At 37.6% G+C, this 8,949-nt stretch overlaps 1 long non-coding RNA gene across 1 annotated transcript; it reads right to left on the bottom strand.

Moving 5' to 3' along the window:
- Positions 1-7,228: 7,228 nt before the first annotated feature.
- LOC111549890 lies at positions 7,229-8,126 on the bottom strand. The gene is made up of 2 exons (XR_002733863.1): positions 7,961-8,126; positions 7,229-7,619 (listed from the first exon to the last, which is right to left on the bottom strand). It is a non-coding gene; the product is annotated as an uncharacterized LOC111549890 (long non-coding RNA).
- Positions 8,127-8,949: the final 823 nt, after the last annotated feature.

Here is an 8,949-nt window from a genome sequence, read left to right as displayed (position 1 = left end):
GTGACATCAACCCAGTAGCTTGAAAATGGTCATGATGGCAATGCTTCTCAAAAGAAAGGAGCCAACACTACAAATCAGGACTTGGTTTAGTGTTCTGCTGATTGTTTACACTAAAGAAAATGATGGAGAGAATGTTAATAATGCCAATTAAACTTAACAGTGTGTTGCGCCTAATATTAAAGCCGAAAGAGATTTCAATTTAATGAACATAACTTTGCACAAGGGTTAGCAATAGTTCAACAACAAATCATGTATAGGATTTAATGGCAACAAATTTATTGGGAAAAGAGGTAGCAGACTGGGATCTAATCATTTGTGAAATCATGGTAGCACTGCAACTATAAGTTGGTTATGCATACAGGAGTTCTAAAAAAAAAATGACAAAAGTATACTGTTAGAATCAATTGATATGTGGAATTTACAAAAGGGTATTATATATTTTACTCTTTATAAATTTGTGTTATTATACTTTACTATATTACATTTATAAACTTTATATGTAAAATGTATAATAAACAAATATGTGTGTATATATATGTATACATACATATACAGATATGTACACATACACATGCTTTTTTCCTAAAAGTTTTATTATGAAACATTCACTGCACACTTCTGCCTTCGGATTTTCTTACCAACCAAAGGATGAAATAATTTTGCTAAGGATGGAATTCATACAAAAGTGAGATGATGAAAAGGAAAAATAGACATCACCTTAGGAAACCATGGAATTTTTCAAGTAGCAAATATTTATAATCAGTTATTGCTGCAAAACAAATCACCTCAAAATCAGAAGTTTAAAACTGAGAATTTTTTTATTGCTTTGAATTTATGGTTCAGCTATGTAGTCCTGCTCATCTGACCCAGGTTTGACTGGGTTTACTCATGCATTCACAATCAACTAGCTGGTCATGGCTTTGCTCATATGTCTGGCAACAGTCAGGTTGTTGTCTGGGGTGATAGAGGTAGCTGAGCCACATGTACCCATCTACCAACAGGATACCTTAGCTCATTTTCATAGCTATGGGCAAGATTAACACAAGGCCTCTTGAAGCCTGGGCTTAGAAGTGGCATAAAACTCACTTCCTCCTAATTGTTGACTAAAACAAGTCACAAATATAGCTCAGATTCAGAGGTAGTAAAATAACTTCCACCTCTTAATGGGAGTCTGGGAAGTCAAAGGGTATGGATATAGAGAGGCATTGACAATTTGAGTCATCATCTACCACAATGTTTTCTCCCATATGCTCACTTCAGGATCCAGCTGAAATCCTATTTACCTTGGTTAAACAAACTGCCTGCTAATGGGGCCAGCCCAGCTGTAAACTGACAAACAAAATCTTCTTTGTCCCTGGATTATGGTTCTGCTCTCCCATTTTCTGAACATGAACAATTTAGTAGACCTATTGTAGACAAGGATAAAGTAGCTAGAATTTAGTCTCAGTTTCTCTTTTCCTATATAAAAAAAAAAATCCCATATAATGCAAATTTGCACTTAGAATCAGGTTATAGAAGAAAAATTAAAAAGAGATTTAGTAGAATTAAGGAATCTGAAGCTGAATGAAATTTAATCCCAAACACCAAGAAAAATATGCCTTAAAAGCTGTGTTTTTACAAAGTATGAGAGATATATGAACCCAAGCTAAACTTGTGTAAAGAGAAAAAGGGGGCAAAAAAGGACTGCTTTTTTCCAGATAGGAAGACTGAGGTTATAGGCAGGAACTACATTGTGATAATATCCTTTTTCTTCTTTGGTGCTTCACCAACGTTTGCAATTATATTTATTTATTAACTGTCTTTTTTGTTGACTCATGTATCCTTAACACCTAACTCAGTACTCTGGCACAATAAGTAGTTAAATGTTAAACTTATGCCTCATTATATGAGACAACAATGACTTTTATAGAAAAGTTATATTCATGTATACATTTCAGTAATGTTTTCCTTTTAAAAATACTTCCTGCATAGTCTTCAAAAGTGAAACAGTATAAAGGAAGGGTTCCGCCTAAACATTGGAAAATATTTGAGGATTTCTATGGTTCTTTCTTTCCTTTTGGAGACTGCAGAAGAATTGTAGAACTATACCAATCTTAAAGTTTAGTCAAATTAATCAGCCCTATTCCCTCAGCACAGCAGTGTAACTCACACAAACAATACTCATGCATCTGTATATAACATTTCTGTGTGCGGATCACATTTACCAATTTGGCTTTCAATCACAGCAATGACTATCTCTCAGTGATTATTTAGTTAGTCATATTAAACAATCCTGCCCACTGATTCAGAATAGGAAGAAAGGAAGATAATGAGTATTAGTTGAGTGATTAAATATCAATTTCTATTCCAGGGTCTCCAATACATTATTTATTTTCATTCTCTAAAACAATTCTTCAAAATAAGGATCACAATCTCCATTTCACAGATGAGAAATCTGAGGCTCAAAGAGGTCAAGAATTTGATCCAGTTTACAGTTTGTAAAGTGACAGATATGGGATGCCAACTCCAGTTCTGATTCTAAAGCTTTTGTTCTTTCCACTCTATAACTGTATTATTTCATCTCTTTTGTGTTAATCAGGATGGGTTTATATCCTTTATTTGAATTTTAATGGGGAAGAAGCTTTACAATGTATCATTGGAAATGTAGTAGAAAAGAAAAAGAAATTTCTAAGCCTCTCTTCCCATTTATGGTTCTTCCGGAAAGCACCAACAACCAAGAGAATGCCGTATTTCAGCCCTCAAAGCAGATTAAAACAAACATTCTCATCAGCTATGGTTTATATTGCAGCAAAATTTTGTGTTACCCATAACTAAAATATGCCCCTCATTTTGATAATGAAGATCCCAGGTCTCATTGTACCCCTCGTATCATTCATCCAATTCTGGCTGGCGCTGCTCCATGGCTGCACTCCCAGAATCAGTACATTCCCAAGCCAAACCATTCTTCTATTTTGTATTATGTCTGCTTTAATAGGGGAAGGAGTCTCAGAGAAAAGGAAACAGATAGAGGCTGTGTAAACACAGCATATCCTAGGCTTCAGAGTGAAGTAATATTAGAGGAAGTTTGAAATTTTGCAAAGTGATAGCAATTATACAGTTTAAGCATAATTACATGTAAGCATCATATATAATATAAAAGAGAAAGATATTATAAGCAAGTGGCAAAGAAAGATGGAAATGGATATCAGTGCATACACAGGAGAAAAAGAAACAGACCCTCAGAGGATTAATACAATTTCTCCTTTCAGTGGCAAGCACAAGGCAGTTTAATTTCACTTACTTCTCTATTTGACAAGGTTGTTTTTATGATCTCTTCCATTTCTAGCCAAATGTTCTCCAGTGCAGTACTCCTCAAACTTGACTGTGCATGAAAATCACTAGGAGAGTTGTTAAAATGTGGGTTCTGATCCAGTAGCTCTGGAGTAAGGTCTGAGAGTCTGTGTTTCTAACAAGCTCGCAGTTAATATCCATGCTGCGGGACAATTTTACAACCCTGTTAGAGAAGCAAGGCTCTTGTTCGTAAGACACTATATTGTGGAGTATGAGTGGGGAGAGGAGTAAAAAGATCTACTGCCTTAGAAAATGGAGTCAAAAAGAATATTTAATTACTTTGCATTTCTAAAGATTCTCCAATTTTGGGATATCAGTATTGACATCTTTTATCAGACTGATTTCAAAAACTCGTTATGCTTTCCTTTTTAACATAAACAACATTTTTCTTGTATCGCTGACTTCTAGCATTTGAGACTAGTTAGTTCCTCAAATGTTAAGTCTGTGTTTATGTAACAAAAAATGAATCTAGATTTCTGTTTTCAAGGGTTCAAGAGGATTCTTTTCTTCTCTTATAGATGAATCTGTGAAGCCACAAAAATCAAAACCAACTAAGGCATGGTGGCTCATGCCTATAATCCCAGCACTTTGCGAGGCTGAGGTGGGAGGATCACTTGAGGCCAGGAGTTGGAAAGCAGCCTGGGCAATATAGTGAGACCCTGTCTCAAAAAAAAAAAAACAAAATAGCTGGACATGGTGCTGTGTACCTGGAGTCAAAGCTACTCAGGAAGCTGCGGTGGGAACATCAGTTGAGCCCAGGAGTTTGAAGCTGCAGTAAGCTATGATCGCAACACTGCACTCCAAACTGGGCGATAGAGTGAGACCCTATCTCTAAAAATAAAATAAAAATAAAATAATGTCATTATTTGTATAGGTGTATACATATGTTATCTGAATCAAAATGGATTTTAAGGCAAAAATACATACAACACAATTTTGAAGTTTCTTTTTGACAAGCAGTAGTAAGTTTCAGTCTAGCCAGGGGTGACCTAGTCTAAGAAAATGCTCCATAAATAATTGAGGGATACAGATTTGCTCCTTCTCCTTCAGAAGCTTCTGGCTAGAAAAAAAAAAAAAAAAAAACTGAAATAAGATTTCCAGTTATAAAGTAAAACAGTATCTCTGTTAGTGGTGTAGTGAAATAAAGCTTGATTCTTCTCATTTCCCAGATCAGAAAATCAAGGCATGGAGAGGTTAGTCCACTTGTTCAAGATTGCTGGAGTCATTAGCTACAGAGGATAAGGCATGAGAATAAAAGCCAGCTCACTGATGCTGAGGCCGGTTCCTTCCTCTCCCTATGCTGCCTGCCTGCTTAGGTTTCCACCCAACTTGGCTTTCCTGTCCTCTGGATTTCTCACCTTCAGAAATGTCATTGACCCCTTAACATTTCTGGGCTCAAGTGATCCTCCCACCTCAACTTCTTGAATAGCTGAGACATAGTGCACACCGCCATGCTCTGCTAATTTTCCTTTAGAGGCAGGGTCTCGCTATGTTGCCCAGGCTGCTGCTCTCCAACTTCTGGCCTCAAGTGATCCTCCTGCCTCAGCTTTCCAAAGTTATGGAATTACAGACATGAACCACCATGTCTGACCTGATTTTTATCGTTGATATGCTGGAATTTTAGGCAGGTACTAACTCAGTTTGCCAGTGAGATGTTAAGATTGGTTCTCAGCACAAGTGAATGTCCTGTTTCAATATTTTTGCCCAGACCCACTGGTATATTATTAATGGTAAACTTCACTTGCTCTCTTATAACTCCTGTCATGTATTATGAGATTTGAGAAATCTAGTCTTAGAACTCTAATCTTCTCCTGCTACCCCAATTTCCTTTCATTTGGCCATTCCCAAACCCAAATCTCTGTAGCCCATGACCCTGCCTCACACAGCTCAGTTACTCAGAGAGTGATGAAGGAAAGGAAAAGCGAACTGTCTTTTTTTAGAGAATCCTGGCCCATTCACAATACAAGCATTTGTTCTATCCTTCACAGCTAGGATAATCAAATGAGTCATAGTCTACATCAGGACAGTTTTGAAAATGACAGGAGCAAGGTTAAAACTAGGCCAGGGTTACAGGCATAAATTAGGACTGTGCTAGGCATATTGTAACATGGCCAACCTAAAAATGGCTACACAGGGCTCTCCACGAACTCCTCTAAGATTTCACTGGAAAAATCACTGAATGCCGGGAAGTTTAGTGGACCCTGAGCAGTAATCTATGCATGAAATGTGGTGTACAGCCTCTAGAAGTTTCACTACATTATAACTTTCAGGTGTCAATTGATTTAACAACTTTTAAGATCTCAAATTATAATGAACATATGCAGAGATACGCACAAAGCAACAGCGTAAAGAAAAAGATGAGACATATTCATTTTTTTTAATTTTTACTTCCAGCTGACTTAAAACCTCTGTTTATTGGATATAAAACATTTTCTGTGTTTGCAAAAAAAAAAAAAGAACACTTACATCAGAAATCAGTTTTGATCAAAGGGAGAAACCCAGTTTATATTTAATTACCGTTGGCTCCCTATTCCCATTCTTTGCTTAAGAGCCAAGTTTATGTTTAATTTTAAAAGAAAAGCAAGGCTGAGAAGTGATAAATTGTACTCTCTAAGAAGATGTTAAAATACTCTTATTTCATAACACATGTTAAAATCTGGAAGTCCCCTGTACAGTGACATCTAATTCCCTCATGGAATGCAACAACACAGAGAATGGGGTATTGTATCATCTTAAGCTGCCTTATAGATGCTATCTCTAAAATATTTTCCCATTTGTTTCTTAACAACTCCAATCTTTGTCTCCAATAGTCTCCTAATTCTTAGTCTCCTTGAATTTATTTGCAGCCCTTGTGATCTTTTGCAAATGCTTCTCTGAACCTGTATCTCCCCAGTATAGAATGTGTCAAGGGCCCCCAATAAGGAAACTATAAAGTATTTAACCCAATTTACAAATCCCTACATCATCTATGCCTCCAGACTTATCGCTGAGAAAGTAATGGGCTTGCATTTGTTGAATGATTGTAACCCAAGATTAAAAAGACATGCCAAGCCTTTCTCTCAAGTGACTTACTTTCTTTGAAAAGGTAGTTAAAATACTAGTGTTGGGACGGACTGAGATATCCCAGGAGCTGGTTGGAGAATAGTTTTTATTTCTGTTTTGCAGAGCTCGTGGTAATTGGGGAAGTGAATAGGAGGAAGTAAGAGGGAACTGAAATTGTTTTAGTCTAGGAAGCAGGTGGAGGAACTGGGTTCCAAGCTGTGGAGAACAGCCGAAACCTGGAGGAGTGGAAATGAAACAAAAATGAAAAAGGAGCCGAGAGACCAAGATTGGAAGAGAACTTTCCAAACTATTTTTAAATCTCTTCCAGGTTGCAAGAGCTCATTTCATCAAAAGAAGACTCACGTTTTATGTTTGGTGCCATAGATGTGGACCCTTTGACTCAGTGATTCTCAATCGTGGCTGCACATTGAAATCACAAAGACATTTATAAGATGATCATTTATAGCACTCAACTCTGGATGTTCTGATTTAACGGTTTTAGGTGGGGCTCATAAGTATACTGTTTAAAAGCTTTCCCCTCCCCGCCGCCACCACCAGGTGACGCTTGTGAAGATGAAATGAGATTACCCATGTGACTTCACTTTACACAGGGCTCTCTAAAGGTTGATCTTATTGATAGGATCCTATCTTATTGATAGGATTACTAAATCAATGGCCACTGAATTTCAAAGCAAATGGGAGAAAGAGCACAGTTATGGACTCTGCTAGGGCCTAAGCTCTGTTCATAACAACTTTTTCACCTAAATCTTGAAGTCCAAGTTAGGTAAAGAATAGGGTCAAGCAGCCCAGGAGAAGGAAGAGCACACACAAAGGCACAAAGGTGAGAAATAGCATATTCTGTGCAGAATGAATTTAATTTTCTGATTTATTCAACAACCATTTATTGCGTAATTAATCCATGCTTCACACTGTCCTATTCAGTGGGGGCATAAAAGTGACCAACAAGAAATTTGCAAACTAAAGTGGATTGGACACAGCAAGGCTGTCTTCTCCTCTGGAGTGCTTGCAATGGTGGGTTGGTCAAGTTGAACTTTAAAGGAACCTTTAGGAGCAAACAAGGGGCAGGACCTTCCTGCAGTGAAGTTCTCATGCCTCAACTAATTCAGAGTCAAAGACTGGAAATCAGGAAGAACCGGCTTAAAAGTCCAGTGTGATTAGCTTCACAAGAGAAAAGTACATGAGTAAGGGTCTCATATACATCCTCTTATTGGCACATTGCAAAGACTCTGCAATATGAAGCAGCATTATTATTATTATTGGCTCTTCAAAGCAAATGTTAATAAATCGAGAAAAAAAATTTAATACCTAGTATTAATCCCACAGAAACTATAAAAGGCATTTAATATTAAGATATTAAGATTTAAACACTTATTCAGATCTTCAGATGTGTAGTGACCCAGTTCATCCAAGTTTTAGTAGTTGCCAGAGACTCTTTATGGAAAGATACATAAATTCACAAACACATATACAGGATTATTGTGATCGCAACTCTTCCCAGATATGTTTTTTTCATTAAAAATTTCCCACGTTTCTAAGGAAGTATTTGTATGAATCAAGAGTAGCTTACCAAGCCAGTCCAGGGAGAACCAGGACCAAGGATATAGAGACCCCTGGGCACTGAGGGTGTTCCATAAAGTGACTGGGAGTTGAGAGGGGAAGCTGGAGACTCAAAAACCAACTACAACACCTAAGTTAGTGCAGTGATTTGCAAATATGGTCCTAGAATCAGCTATGTCATCATCACTGGGAACTTGATAGAAATGCAAATTGTCAGGCCAGGATACACATTGAGCCAGACCCCTTGAGGGTAGGATCCAATCATGTGTGCTTTAACAAACCCTCCAAGTGACTTGATGGTTGAGAACCACTAGATTAGTGGTCTCCACTCCTGGCTACTTATTGAATCTATTTAAGGACTATATTAGTTTTCTAGGGTGGCCATGACAAATACCACAGACTGGGAAACTTAAATAAAAATTATTTTCTCACAGTTCTTAAGAATAGGAGTCTGAGATTAAAGTGTTCACAGGGTGGGTTTCTTCTGAAGCCTCTCTGCTTGGTTTATAGGTAGCAGTCTTCTCACTGTCTTCACATGACATTTCTTCTATGTGTCTGTCTCTGTGTCCTAATTTCCTCTTCTTAGGACATCAGTCAGATTAGGGTCTACCCTAATAATATCATTCTAACTTAATTACCTCTTTAAATATGCTGTCTCCAAATACAGTTACATTCTGAGGCACTGGGGGTTAGGGCTTCAATATATGAATTTTAGGGGTGTCATGAGATAACACCCTAAATAGCTCAGATCACAGCAAGAACGTTTCATTTAAAAATATCAGTATCACATGAGACCAACTGACTCTGAATTCTTAGGGGTGGGGCCCCCAGCATAAGTATTTCTTAAAAGCTCTCTTGTGAGTCATGTGTGTAGCAGGGCTGAGAATCAGGCTATAATGGGTAAAAGGCCAAACAGTTGGGCACATGGCAGAAGATGTAGCCATCAGTGGCCACATGCTGCCCGGTAAGGCAGGTAGACCCTACCAGGAATAGAGGGTG

This window comes from Piliocolobus tephrosceles, chromosome 5 (genome assembly GCF_002776525.5).
Source record: "Piliocolobus tephrosceles isolate RC106 chromosome 5, ASM277652v3, whole genome shotgun sequence".
Taxonomy (NCBI): Eukaryota; Metazoa; Chordata; class Mammalia; order Primates; family Cercopithecidae; genus Piliocolobus; species Piliocolobus tephrosceles.
This window is presented reverse-complemented; position numbering and strand designations above follow the sequence as displayed.